We start from the raw sequence: 15,831 nt of genomic DNA, 5'->3' as shown, positions 1-15,831 counted from the left end.
TTTAACGCCAGCCAGACGCCAGACACCCTTTTTTGGCGTTAAACACCCAAAATGCTGCCAGACTGGGCGTTAAACGCCCATTCTGCTATCCTTACTGGTGTTTAAATGCCAGTAAGCCTGTCCTCCAGGGTGTGCTATTTTTCGTTTTGCTTTATTTTTTTAGTTGTTTTTGTGACTTCACATGATCATCAACCTAAAGAAAACATAAAATAACAATGGAAAACAAATAAATATAATTAAATAACATTGGGTTGCCTCCCAATAAGCGCTTCTTTAATGTCAATAGCTTGACAGTGAGCTCTTACAGAGCCTCACAGAGATTCAGAGCTTAATGTTGGCCTCCTAACACCAAACTTAAAAGTTGAGTGTGGGGGCTCTATTTGACTCTATATTGAGAGAAGCTTTTCATGCTTCCTCTCCATGGTTACAGAAGAAGATCCTTGAGCCTTAAACACAAGGTAGCCTTCATTCAATTAAAGGACTAACTCTCATCTGACCACATCAATCACAGCTTTTGCTGTGGCTAGGAAGGGTCTTCGAAGGATAATGGATTCATCTTCATCCTTCCCAGTGTCTAGGATTATGAAATCAGCAGGGATGTAAAAGCCTTCAACCTTTACTAAGACATCCTCTACAACTCCATAAGCTTGTTTCCTTGATTTGTCTATTAATTCTAATGAGAAATTAGCAGCTTGTACCTCAAAGATCCCTAGTTTCTCCATTATAGAGATTGGCATGAGGTTTATACTTGATCCTAGGTCACATAGAGCCTTCTCAAAGGTCATGGTGCCTATGGTACAAGGTATTAGGAACTTTCCAGGATCCTGTTTCTTCTGAGGTAATTTCAGTTGAACCAGATCATTCAGTTCATTGATGAGCAATGGAGGTTCATCCTCCCAAGTTTCATTACCAAATAGCTTGGCATTCAGCTTTATGATTGCTCCTAAATACAGAGCTACTTGCTCTTCAACAATGTCTTCATCCTCTTCAGAGGAAGAATACTCATCAGAGCTCATGAATGGCAACAGTAAGTTCAGTGGAATCTCTATGGTCTCTGTATGAGCCTCAGATTCCTTTGGTTCCTCATTAGGGAACTCCTTAGTGGCTAGTGGACGTCCATTGAAGTCTTCCTCACTGGAAATCACTGCCTTTTGACTCTCTCCAGGCTCGGCCATGTTGGACGTGTTAATGACCTTGCACTCTCCTTTTGGATTCTCTTCTGTATTGCTTGGGAGAGTACTTGGAGGGAGTTCAGTAACTCTTTTACTCAGCTGACCCACTTGTGCCTCCAAATTTCTAATGGAGGACCTTGTTTCAGTCATGAAACTTTGAGTGATCTTAGATAGATCAGAGATTATGGTTGCTAAGTTAGAGAGGCTCTGCTTAGAATTCTCTGTCTGTTGCTGAGAAGATGATGAAAAAGGTTTGCTATTGCCAAACCGTGGTCACCCACCATTATTATTATTGAAGCCTTGATTAGGCTTCTGTTGATCCTTCCATGAGAGATTAGGATGATTCCTCCATGAAGGATTGTAAGTGTTTCCATAGGATTCTCCCATGTAATTCACTTCTTCCATTCCAGGGTTCTCAGGATCATAAGCTTCTTTTTCAGAGGAAGCTTCTTTAGTACTGCCAGATGCAGCTTGTATTCCAGTCAGACTCTGAGAAATCATATTGACTTGCTGAGTCAATATTTTATTCTGAGCCAATATGGCATTCAGAGTATCAATCTCCAGAAATCCTTTCTTCTGAGTCATCCCATTATTCACAGGATTTTTTTCAGAAGTGTACATGAATTGGTTATTTACAACCATTTTAATGAGTTCCTGGGCTTCTTCAGGCATCTTTTTCAGATGAAGAGATCCACCAGTAGAGTGGTCCAATGACATATTGGACAATTCAGACAGACCATCATATAATATACATAAGATGCTCCATTCTGAAAGTATGTTAGAAGGACACCTTATGATCAATTGCTTGTATCTTTTCCAAGCTTCATAGAGGGATTCACCTTCCTTCTGTCTGAAGGTTTGGACTTCCACTCTAAGCTTGCTCATCTTTTGAGGTGGAAAGAACTTTGCCAAGAAAGCGTTGACTAACTTTTCCTAAGAGTTCAGGCTTTCTTTAGGTTGTGAGTCCAACCATGTCCTAACTCTGTCTCTTACAGCAAAGCGGAAAAGTATAAGTCTGTAGACCTCGGGATTAACCCCATTGGTCTTAACAGTGTCACAGATTTGCAAGAATTCAGCTAAAAACTGATAAGGATCTTCCAATGAAAGTCCATGAAACTTGCAATTCTGCTGCATTAGAGAAACTAATTGAGGCTTAAGCTCAAAGTTGTTTGCTCCAATTGCAGGAATTGAGATGCTCCTTCCACAGAAGTCAGAAGAGGGTGCAATAAAGTCACCAAGCATCTTCCTTGAATCTCCACCATTGTTATTGGGTTCGGCCATGTCTTCTTCTTTTTCGAAAAGTTCTGTAAGGTTTTCTCTAGAGAGTTGTGCTTTAGCTTCTCTTAGCTTCCTCTTCAGAGTCCTTTCAGGTTCAGGATCAGCTTTAACAAAAATGTCTTTATCCTTGTTCCTGCTCATATGAAAAAGAAGAGAACAGAAAAGAAGAGGAATCCTCTATGTCACAGTATAGAGATTCCTTTATGTAAGTAGAAGAAGAGAAGAATGAGGTAGAAAGAAAATAAGAAGAATTCGAACACAGATAGAGGGAGAGGGTTCGAATTTTTTAAGAAGAGAAGTGTTAGTAATCAAATAAATAAATAGAAATAGATGAGAGGGAGAGAAAATTCGTATACTAATTTAAAAGAAAAGAAAAATATTTTTGTTTTTATTTTAATTATTAGTTAAAATTTGAATTTATTAAGAGAATTAAAATAAAATTAGAATTTAAAACAATTAGTTAATAAAAAAGATTTTTGAAAAAGATGTTGATTATTTTCGAAAATTAGAGAGAGAAATAGTTAGGTAGTTTGAAAAAAAATAAGAAATAATAAACAAACAAAAAGTCAAGTAGTTAAATGAAAAAGATTTGAAAATCAATTTTGAAAAGATAAGAAGTTAGAAAAGATTTTAAAATTGAATTTTGAAAAAGATATGATTGAAATTTATTTTGAAAAAGATTTGAAAAGGAAATTAAAAAGATTTGATTTTTGAAATTAAAGTTGATGCCTTGACTAACAAGAAACTAAAAGATATGATTTCTAGAATTTAAAGATTGAATCTTTCTTAATAGGCAAGTAACAACTTGAAATTTTTTACTCAAACATTAAATGTTAGTTAATTTCAAAAATCATAAAACAAAAATAAGAAAAAGATTTTGAAAATCAATTTAAAATTTTTGAAAATATTAAGAGAAAAAATAAAAAAGATTTTATTTTTGAAAAAGATTTGAAAAGATAAAATTTTTAAATTGAAATTTTGACTTGACTAATAAAAAACAACTAAATTTTTAAACTTTTTGACTAAGTCAATCAAAATTTCGAAATTTATGAGAAGAATAAGGGAAAGATATTTTTTTTTTATTTTTGAATTTTTAATGAGAAGAGAGAAAAATAACTAAAAGACACAAGACATAAAAATTTAAGATTAAAATTAATAATGCATGCAAGGACACTTTGAATGTCATGATGAACACCAAGAACACTTTGAATGTCAAGATGAACACCAAGAACATATTTTTGAAAATTTTTAAGACCAGAAAAACATACAAGACACTAAACTTAAAAATTTTTAAACTTTAGACACTAAGAATTCAAAAATGCATATGAAAAACAAGAAAAGACACAAAACAAGAAAAATTAAAGATCAAACAAAGAAAATCATCAAGAACAACTTGAAGATCATGAAGAACACACATGAATTTTTCGAAAATTTAAAGAAAAATTAAAAAGATGCAATTGACACCAAACTTAAAATTTGACACTAGACTCAAACAAGAAACACAAAATTTTTGGTTTTTTTTATGGTTTTATTAATATTTTTTTTATTTTTCGAAAACTATTTTGAAAAATAAAATAGGGAAATTCAAAATTTTTAATAGGAATTCCAGGAATCATGCAGTGTTAGACTAAAGCTTTGGTCCAAAAGAATTAGACATGGCCAAATGGCCAGCCAAGCTTTAGTAAAACACTGTATGCAATGTTAGTCTAAAGTTTCGGTCCAAAAGAATTAGACATGGCCAAATGGCCAGCCAAGCTTCAGCATAACAATTACAGACATGTCCTTTCTACAATGAAAAGTAGAAACCTCAGTCCAAAATATTAGACATGGCTTAACAGCCAGCCAGATTTCAACACATCTCATAAAACTCTAGAATTCATTCTTAAAAATTTTTTTGAAGAAAAATATTTTTATTTATTTATTATTTGTTTTTTTTTTTGAATTTTTTTTTGAATTTTTTGAAAACTAAAAATAAAAAATTTAAACATAAAATAAAATTACCTAATCTAAGCAACAAGATAAACCGTCAGTTGTCCAAACTCGAACAATCCCCGACAACGGCGCCAAAAACTTGGTGCACGAAATTGTGATTCACACTTTTCACAACCCCGATGCAACTAACCAGCAAGTGCACTGGGTCGTCCAAGTAATACCTTACGTAAGTAAGGGTCGATCCCACGGAGATTGTCGGCTTGAAGCAAGCTATGATCATCTTTGTAAATCTCAGTCATGCAAATTCAAATAGTTATGAGGTTTTGATAATTAAAAGATAAATAAAACATAAAATAAAGATAAAGTTACTTATGTAATTCATTGGTGGGAATTTCAGATAAGTGTATGGAGATGCTTTGTTGCTTCTGAACCTCTGCTTTCCTATTGCCTTCTTCCAACCATGCGTGCTCCCTTCCATGGCAAGCTGTAAGATCCTCTCAGTGAAAATGGTCCTCTACGGTTTCTGCACGGCTAATCAACTGTCGGATTTCTCGTCTCGGATGAAAAATACCAGGTACAGCTACCGCATGGTTAATCATCTGTCGGTTCCCGTTAGCGTTGGAATAGGATCCATTGATCCTTTTGCACACTGTCACTTGTGCCCAACATTCACAGGTTTGAAGCTCTTTACAGTCATCCCTTCCCAGATCCTACTCGGAATACCACAGACAAGGTTTAGACTTTCCGGATCCCAGGAATGCTGCCAATGATTCTAGCCTATACCACGAAGATGCTAATCTCACGGACTCGGTCCATGTATTAGATATCCAAGAGAATATACTCCAACTGTCGTCCAATGATTACGTTGAACATAATGTAGACCGCATGTGGTTGTCAGGCACGCGGATCTTGGCTAAGCGAGTAACGAAGATTGGGTGATTGTCACGGGTCACCCCTTCATTCTGACTTAACTGAATTAAGAACAAGAGTATATCTTGGAGAAAAAGTAGGCGTGAATTGAAGGAAAAACAACAGTACTTGCATTAATTCATGAAGAACAGCAGAGCTCCACACCTTAATCTATGGGGTGTAGAAACTTCACCGTAGAAAATACATAAGTGAAAGAAGGTCTAGGCATGGCCGTGAAGCCAGCCTCCAAACGTGTACAATAGTCTATGATAGCATAAGATGGTCAAAAGGACAAAAGATAAATCTATAAAGTTAGTTTTTATACTAAACTGGTAACTAGGGTTTACAGAAAATGAGTAACTAAGTGTAGATAGTGCAGAATTCCACTTCCGGGCCCACTTGGTGTGTGCTTGGGCTGAGCATTGAAGCTTTTTCGTGCTTAGGCTGTTCCTGGAGTTAAACGCCAGCTTTGGTGCCAGTTTGGGCGTTTAACTCCAATTCTGGTGCCAGTTTGGGCGTTTTACGCTAAAAATTTTAGGCAGACTTTGAACGCCAGTTTGGGCCATCAAATCTCGGGCAAAGTATGGACTATTATATATTGCTGGAAAGCCCAGGATGTCTACTTTCCAATGCAATTAAGAAAGCACCAATTGGGCTTTTGTAGCTCCAGAAAATCCACTTTGAGTGCAGGAAGGTCAGAATCCAACAGCATCTGCAGTCCTTTTTCAGCCTCTGAATCAGATTTTTGCTCAGGTCCCTCAATTTCAGCCAGAAAATATCTGAAATTACAAAAAAATACAGAAAATCATAGTAAAGTCCAGAAATGTGATTTTTGAATAAAAACTAATAAAAATATAATAAAAACTAACTAAAACATACTAAAAACTATATAAAAACAATGCCAAAATGGGTATAAATTATCCGCTCATCAGAGCCGCTGAGGCTGAATCAATTGGTGCATTTGCTGCCTTCCTAGCGCGAAATGCCAAGCTGAGTGTTTGGCGCCATCAGCGTGTGTGTCAGGCATATTTTACGAAGCTCCCGGTGCTAAAGCCAAGTCGTGATATTTAGAGCCAACCCAATAAAACGGTTGCACGTATTACGAGGCACTCAGCGCCAAACGACTAGTAGTGCATTTGGCACTAGCTTGGCAGCATCACATTTCTTCTTTTTTCTTCTACACGAACTCTGCCAAACTCTCCTGAATTTGTACTTAGAAAATTAAAACCACAATGCACCTCAAAGTAGCATCTAAATAGGCTTCAAACACTAAAATCTCAATAGAACTCAATAAATTCATATCTAAAATAATAAGAAAATAAAAAAAGATGCTCATGTATCACAAATCCAAACTTGAATTGTTGCTTGTCCTCAAGCAACTAAAAAAAAACAATATCAAACTGAGAAGTTGATTAGCCTAATAATTGAGTTTTCAATTAAGCTCCTGCCTATTCTCTGAGTGGGGTTTATGACACTGTGATCCTGAACAGTTTCGGCATCTCACTATCCTTTGGAGTTTAGGCATGTTAATATCCCTTGGAACTAGAATCCGGATAATATTATGAATTTTCTTTCTTTGTAACCTCTAATTAATCCTTGAACACAGCTTTACCTTTTGTTATTTTCTTTGGTGGTTTGCACCTTGAGCTTAGCCGTGACTAAATATTTTGTCTCAAGCTTTAGTTGACACAAAAACACCACAAGCACTTAACTGGGGAACTCTTTGAGCTCTGATATATCTTTTAATTTTTCCTAGTCAGTGGTACTTAGAGCCTTTGGCATACTCTTTAATCGCACTTGGTCTTGACTCTAAGTGCTCTGTCTCGAATTCCTTAACACATTCACACCACAAGCATATGGCTAGGAGAACAACTCTTTTGAGATTTTGATCATACTTAACCTTCCTAGCCATTGATGCTCAGAGCCTTGGACCTTACTTTTTATTTTCTTTTCTTCTTTTGTTTTTGTTGTTTCTTTTGTTTCAAGGATTAATTTCTTATTTAATTTAGAGAATTCATAATACTTCTCCAAACTCCTGTAATTCAAGAACTAACAATCTTAATTCCAAGCTCAAATATGCACTATTCAGTTCATACATTCAGAGCTACAGATATATACCACCACATCAAAATAAATAAGATAATTCAGAATATATAAACTCAAGTTCTCATGCATTATACCATTTCTTTTTTTTCTTTTCTTTCTCAGATTCAAGCTCATTGGCTGATACATAAGACAACGTTTAACTAAAAATAAAAATAGGAAATAATAAACAAAAAAGCTAAAATTACTACTACTCATGCAAAAGGATTGGAAACAAATAACAGAAAATATGATATAATAACTGAAACTAGAAATAAGGAAATAACATAAAAAGAACTCAACCACCTCAGTCGTCCTGGTGGCTGCTTCCTCCCGGGAATCCTCTCTAAGATCTGAATTCTTGCCTCATCTGTTCCATTTCCCACCGCTGACTCTGCTCCTCCTCCAAAAGCTATTGAAGGAGAGCAGAGTGGCCCTCATGATCCATCCTCAGCTGTTCAATAGAAGAGGTCAGCTACTGCTAGTACTTATGAGGAGGAAACTAATGTCTCTGAGGCACTGCTGGCTCCTTTGCCTGAGGTGGGTGAACTGGCTCCTCCCTCGAGGATCTAGCATACTCCCAAGCATACTCTATCGTCTTCCTGGAGATGGGCTTCTCAATGGGGATGAGGGTATCATGATCAATCCGTACCCTGGCAGCATCACAGAGGGTAAATCAGGTGCAGAAATGCCAGCCTGGCACTAGTAGAGGCATTGGAAGCAATGCTATAAATCTCCTGCAGAATCACTCGATCCACTTCTACCTCATTACCAAGCATGATACAGTGAATCATCACTGCTCGGTCTATGCTAACCTCTGAGCGGTTGCTCGTTGGGATGTGGAGCACTGAATAAACTCCAACCACCCTCGAAAGACTGGCTTCCCAAAGTTTCATTACCTCTTTTTGAACCACCTCTTTCATGGTTGGATTTAGTTGCCTTTGTGGTTGCACAACTGGTTTAGCACCATCCTCAAGCAAGATCTTGTGCATACACTTAGCCAGACTAAACCCCTTCAAATCACTAATGGTCCACCCAAGAGCCGTTTTATGCCTCTTGAGTACTCTAAGTAGCGCTTCCACTCCCTTATGCCTCAGAGAGGAGCTAATAATCACTAGATAAGAATCATGCTCGCCTATGAATTTATACTTCAAAGATGGAGGCAAGAGTTTCAACTCAAGTTTCGGAGGCCCTTCCTCTATAATAGGCATGTGAGGTCTCTCTTTCTGAGGTGGAGGATCATCAATCTCAAGCAAATTATCCTCAAAAGGAAGTTCTAGAACACCTTCAAGCTCTTCAGCTACCAATACCTCTTGAACCAATGGCTTAACAAGATCAACTCTCATACACCCTTAGAACCACTGAAGTGTTGCAAGGCCTCAAACACATTAAGGACAACTTCCTCTTCATTGACTCTAAGAGTTAATTCACCCCTTTGAACATCAATAAGGGCTCTTTCTGTAGCTAAAAAAGGTCTTTCCAAAATAATAGAGGCATTTTTATCCTTTTCCATATCCAGTAAGAAAAATTTAGAAGGAAAAATAAATAGTCTTACTTTCACAAGTAAATTCTCAACAACTCCCAAAGAAAACTTAATTGGTCGGTTAGCAAGTTGAAGAGAAATACGTGTGGGTTTTACCTCATCAATTTGGAGCTTTCTCATCAATGAAAGTGGCATGAGGAAGATGCTAGCTCCAAGGTCTCATAATGCCCTCTGAATAGCGATGTCTCCAATGGTGCAAGGAATAAAAAAGCTTCCCACATCTTGCATTTTCTCTAGGAGATCCTGTTGAATAATAGCACTACATTCCTTAGTAAGCACCACGGTTTCACTCTCTTTCCAATTCCTCTTGTTAGTCAACAACTCCTTCATGAACTTGACAAAAAGAGGCATTTGTTCAAGGACATCTGCAAAAGAAATGTTGATCTGAAGCTTCCTGAAGACCTCTAAAACTTTGGAAAATTTCTTGTCTTTGGAGGCCTTCTGAAGTCTCTGAGGATATTGCATCCTGGGCTTGTACTCAGGTGCTTTAGGCAACACCGGATATTTCTCAAGATCAACCGGAAAAGGGTTATCCGGGTGTCTTGGGGGGAGACAATGCCCAAGAGCATAGATTTGGATTTTTCCACTAAAAATAGAATTCGTCCGTTGCAAGTATAGTCCAAACCCAACAATTGAGCATCAATCAAATGTAATATTCAAATCAATTATAAACTGAGATTAAGAGTAATACAACCTCGGGTCGTTCTCTCTAGGACACAATTGAAGTGCTACTATCTTGGTTGTTAAGAAAAAGGGGTTTTGAATCAAGGAACGAAAGATTAAATGAACTTAACAAATAAAAGAACAAAGAGATGATCAAACTTGGAATTAATGCAAGCAAAAAGGAAACAAGATCAAAACTAGTGAAAATGCTAAGATATGCATGAAAAGTCTTGACTTGAGAATGAGAGTCCAAGGAATCCTATCATTGCCATAACCACAACTATGGAAATTAACATGAGTTAATCTCGCTTAGTTAACCCCAAACATCGAGGAGTAAGTCAAGCAAGCATAATTGACCTTAATCCATAAGTCCTAACCAACTTACCAAACTAGTTGATAAAAGGCTAGCTTTAATGGAAACAAGATTCAACTAACTCCCCAAGAATTACCACCAAATGTCAGACATTATGACTCTAGTATCCTAGGAACTCAAACCCCAAGCCAAGGTGTAAAAATCTACTCAAAATTACCAAGTGGTATTTTCACAAACACTTGGTGGGGATAAAGCCAAAACATGAGAAATTGCAAGGAAAATTAGGAAACTATAACCAACTATTCACAAAACCAAATATAAATAAGAAATCAAACAGAAAGGAAGCATGAAACATAAAATTCATCAATCAAAACTTCAAGAACTCAAAATTGCAATCATGAACAAAGTAACTTGAACCAAAAAGAAATGAAAGTAAAAATGCTATAATTAAAGAGAAAATTGAGAGTACTTACAATTAAAGAAGCAAAATCCAAAATTAAAGCTTGCTATAAAATACTACAATAGAAATGAAAATGAAACCCTAAGAGAGCATTCTACTCTACACTACTCCTACTCTTAATTATGTTCTAAAAACTATCTAAGTGAGCTCTCTTGATATGTGTTGAATTCCCCTTCATATAGCATCCAAATTCAGCCTTCAAGCCTTCCAAAATGGGCCAAAAGCCCTCAGAAATGACGCAGCACATGTTTCATTAATGAAATTACGTGCAGGGTCCTGTGCATATGCACAGATGTGTGCGTACGTACACTTGGCTTAATATTCTTCTGTGTGTATGCACGAGTACTTATGCACACGCACACATGCAAATTCCTTCTTGTACGCACGCACACTTGGCTATGTATGTTTTTCCTTATTTTCTTCATGTTTTCTCCCTTGTACATGCTTTCTTCCACTTTTGCCTAGCCAATCTTGCCTCAATGACCTGAAATTACTCACAAAATATATCACGACATCGAATGGCATGAAAGTAGAACTAAAATCACTAATTTAAGCACAAAAGCACATGTTTTCACATTTAGGTTCAAATTGGGGAGAAATCACAAAAGGATGCTATTTTGGTGCTTAAGTGTGAGTTTATGTGATAAAATCCATCCAAATTGAATCAAAATATATCATCAAATATGGACTCATCAATTCTTCCACACTTAAACAATGGCATGTCCTCATGCTCAACTAACAAGGAGAATGATAAAAAGGGATAATCAACTTATTAAATGCAACTATCTATATGCATGCAAGTATGTGTATACTATATATATCTATATCTATCTATAGTATCTATATAAAATTGGTGAAAACAGACAAACAGATTTCCAAGCAAGTATATAGACATATAGGGCAAAGCAAAGAGGTAATTCAACGCAACCAAAATCTAGAGAATTGATTAAACTCATCAAAATGAAGCAACTTGCAAGAATTCATGATAAGAAGTATGGAAACATAGAGTTGAGTAATTGAACCCTCACTAGGTGTGTATACACTCTAATCACTCGGTGTCTAAGGGTTTAATCACTCAAGTCTCCTCCTAATCATGCTTTCAAGGATTTGCATTTCATCTAACAATCAACAAACAAGTGATGTATGAATGCAATTATCATGAGGACTTTACATGGTGATAATGGGGTTAGGGATAAGGTAGGATAGATATGGCTAAGCGGACTAAAATTATTTGAATCCTTGATTAGTTTAAGTATCCAACTCAACCTTTATCAATCTGATAACAAGAATATGCAATCCTAACTTCCCATCATTTCTTTTTCACAAACATTCATGTATGCTTTATCATTCATTTCACATATGCAATTCTTTATTCCTTTCTTTTCTCTTTGGGGCAACTTTCATCCCATCATTTTTTTAAAAGAAAGATAAATGCATATGGTTTAGTAGTTCATACATGAATGCTCCTATTTTCCAAAATTTTCAATGAAATACCCAAATTAAACATTTTCATTCACTACCAATGTTTCCCAAAATTTCCTCCACACTTAAATGTAACACACTCCTCAACCTAAGCTAATCAAGGATACAAAACCAAGGTAAATCATGGTCTTCCACTTAAGGTTGTAATGTGCTAATATCAAGAACAATGGGATAAATAAAGCTCAAAGGGGGTTAACAATGGTAGATGCAAAGGGTAGGCTATATGGGTAAAGTAAGTTTAATCAAAGATGGCCTCAATCATGCTCAATGCAATTCAAAACGTCAATCATTGGAAATAAAGAATTAAGCAAAACCAAGATTACAATCATAGAAGCAAGGGATCTAGCACACAATGAACAAAATTAGTGGTTAAAATGTGTAACCACTCAATATAGCTCAAAACTCTCAAGGTATTTGTTCTTTCCTCTTCTATGTTCCATAAAAATCATTCAAGCAAGTTTTTTGAAAATCTTTGTTGTTTTTCACCAAAATTATTTCCTATATGTATGTATGTTGTTGTGATGGATGCAAATTTTTCAAAATTTCCCAGTTCCTTTCCTAATTTTCAACAAACAAAAATGAACATGAACAATTAGGATCAAAATTAAACTAGGCATATACTATTCACAACAACCAATCACAATCTATATCTATACCATATCATGCAAAATAAAGTGCAATGCTAAAGATAACTAAAAGCAACTACTATATACATAAATAACTAAAATACTAATATGTAGCAAAAGACTAAGTACTAGAAATATTCACAAAATCATCATAAAATAGCAAATAAACTAAATAAAGCGTGTTCGGGAGAGAATGGTTACACCAAAAAAATCGCAGATCCTCCCCACACTTAAATCATGCACGGTCCTCCGTGCCAAAAATCGAACCGGAGGTGATCAAATCTAAAGATCTCCACCGTCCGGTGGTGGTGGGTGGTGATGACGCTGATACACAATGATGGTGTGGGAATGCTCTGTGGTGGTTCCAGCTGCCGGCTTGAAGTATTTTTTTTTATGGAACATAGAAAAGAGCTTGAACAAATACCAAGTGAGATTTGAGCTTTGATTGTGTGATTGCATATTTTCAATCACAATTTTTGTTCTTATGTGATATACTCCTTTTATTATTGTGATATTAGATTTACTTTAGTCTATATGTCCTATATTTGATGTTTTGAATTGCATTTAGTATGATTGAGGCCAATTTTTTTTGAAATTAAACTCACAAACCTATATGGCCAACCCTTACATCTACCCTTGTAAACCACTTTTTGAGCTTTTAATTCCCTTTTATTCTAACTTTAAGCACATCATTCACCCTAACTGAAAGATCATTATGTCCATGAATTTTATCTTTGATTAGCTTGGGTTTGAGTGTGTGTATTAATCAAGTGTGGGAGGAATTTATGGAAAATATTGGTAGTTAGTTTGCTTTGGGTCTCATTGAGAATATTTGAAAAAATGGGTAAACACTCATGCATCTATTACTTCAAACATATGCATCTCTCTTATATGATAAAAGAAAATTTTGGTGTACATACTTTGTATACGAAAAAAAAAGAAAAAGAGAAAAAGAAAAAAAGATATGATAATAAGAATGTAAATAAGAGATGCATATGTGGTTGAATTGGAAAGAAGCATGCATGATTGAATGTGAAAAAGGGATAAATGGGTAGTTAGGTTGTTTTGTTATGTGTATATAGGATGATATAGGATTAGGTGGCATGCTTGGGCTAATCAAAGATCCAATCTATTAGCCCACTTAACCATATTAATCCTACCCTTACCTAAGCCCCATTACAACCCATAAAAGTCCTCATGACATTTGCATTCATGCATCAAATATTAGTTGATTGTTAGACGACTTGAAAATTTTTAAGAAACATGATTAAAGGAGGATTGAGTGATTAAGCCCTAAACACTGAGCGGCTAGAGTGTAAACACATCTGGTGAGGGGTTCAATCGCTCAATTCTATGTTTCCCTTATCTTATGTCTTCTTGCAAGTCGTTGAACTTAATTTTGAAAATTTCAAATCAAATATTTGGACATTGATCATATTGCTAAATTTGCTTTGTCTTAGCCCTAAATTTTAACTTTGGATTGATTGAAATTCTCTTGTTTGTTTTTACCAGACTCCATAAGAATCATAGTATATATATAGATAGATAGTATTTAGCATAGTTTCTTGCATGTAGTTAGTTGCATTGAATAAATTGCTTACCCTTTGATGTGTATTTTCGGAAACCGAATTCCAAACACACAAAACTCACCGGCAAGTGCACCGGGTCGCATCAAGTAATAAAACTCACGGGAGTGAGGTCGATCCCACAGGGATTGAAGGATTGAGCAATTTTAGTTTAGTGGTTGACTTAGTCAAGCAAATCAAGAGTTGATTTGAGTGGTTTGTGTTTGACAGAAGCTAAATTGCATGAAATTAAAAGGGAGAGGGACAATTGGCAAGAATTTAAAGTGCAGAGAAATTAAAGAGGCTGAATCTTAAAGTGCAAGTAATATAAATTGCAGAAACTTAGATTGCAAGAAATGTAAATTGCAGAATCTTAAAGTGCAAGAAATGTAAATGGCTTGAATTTTGTAAAGGGAATTGGGAATGGGATTTGCAGAAATCAAACAAGGAAAAGTAAAATGCAATAAACAGAAAAGTAGAAGATGACTTGAATTAAACCGGATCTAAAACGGAATTGAGAAAAAGCTTGGTGTAGCGACGAAATAAGGAAATTGAAATTGAAAACTGTAGATCTCAGGACTCAAGAGACTAGATAGCTGAGTCTAGATCTCACTGCCTTCCTAGATCCAACAAGAACGATGCAATCGGAAATAAAGAAAAGTAAGTTGCAGAATGAGTAGAAGAAGAAGCAATTAACAGAAATGGAAATTCAATTGTGCAGAGATTTAAACAAGATCTCAAGGTGAGATTGAAACAGAATTTCTTCAATTCTCCACCCAAGATCCAAAACAAGAAAAGTAAAGAGTGCTGAGCAAGAACAAGGAAGAAGAGAGATCAATTCTCCTTTCCAATTTTCTAGAATTCTAAAGCAACAATTCAAAAATGTAAAGGTGAGCTCTCTGTAAGTGTTCCCAAAATTCTCTCCAAAGAAAAGCTCTTTTAAAACTTAAATCCTAAGCTATTTATACAATTTCTTTAAATGATCTTCAAGCCTTGAATTGGGCCTTTGCTCTTGATGGAATTGGGTTGGTAAAAGCCTCTGTTGATTGCTCTTGGAGTTGGAGAGAAACCCATTGTGAACCGGGCCAAGAATCACAAAAGCTTGAGTCAAAGTTTGAGGCAAACTTTGGCTCAAGCTTTTTATACCAGCTGCCCTCCTTTTGCTGATATCCACGTTTGAGCTAAAGTTTGAGGTCAAACTTTTAGCCAAACGTGGATCCCCTTGTGTACATGTGTGGCGCCAACGTTTGCCAAAAAGCTTGAGGCAAACGTTGGCGCAAGCTTTTCTCCTCCAGGGTGTGCAAGTGTGGCGCCAACGTTTGCCAAAAAGCTTGAGGCAAACGTTGGCGCAAGCTTTTCTCCTCCAGGGTGTTGGTTTTGTGATGCCAACGTTTGCCAAAAAGTTTGAGGCAAACGTTGGCTCAAGCTTTTTCCTCCAGGGTGTTTTCAACTCTTCCAAAAGTTTGAGCTAAAGTTTGAGGCAAACTTTGGCTCAAGCTTTTTGTTCTCTCTTGCTCCTAGCCATTCCTTCTTTCTTCAACCTTCTTCAAAACTCTTTTCACCTATCATCAATCAATCAAAACAATCAAAGCTATGCTCCAAATCATGAGATTGTGTTTCTTTCATAATATATGACAATTATAGCACAAAATCTCATGAACTTGCATTAATTCATCCATGGTTGATTGAATCAAAGGAAATATGAAATTCTACCCAATTGGCTTACTTAAGGCTCAAGAAAGTGCATAAAATCAATTGAAAACAAAAGAAAAAGACTAGTGAAACTAGGCTAAGATGACTTGTCAT

At 36.0% G+C, this 15,831-nt stretch overlaps 1 pseudogene; it reads right to left on the bottom strand.

The window, feature by feature from the left end:
• Window positions 1-9,075: 9,075 nt before the first annotated feature.
• The window catches only part of LOC148562487 (uncharacterized), a 40,973-nt pseudogene continuing 34,217 nt past the window's right edge, over window positions 9,076-15,831 (bottom strand).

This window comes from Arachis ipaensis, chromosome B6 (genome assembly GCF_059453495.1).
Source record: "Arachis ipaensis isolate K30076 ecotype BB chromosome B6, ASM5945349v1, whole genome shotgun sequence".
Taxonomy (NCBI): domain Eukaryota; kingdom Viridiplantae; phylum Streptophyta; class Magnoliopsida; order Fabales; family Fabaceae; genus Arachis; species Arachis ipaensis.
This window is presented reverse-complemented; position numbering and strand designations above follow the sequence as displayed.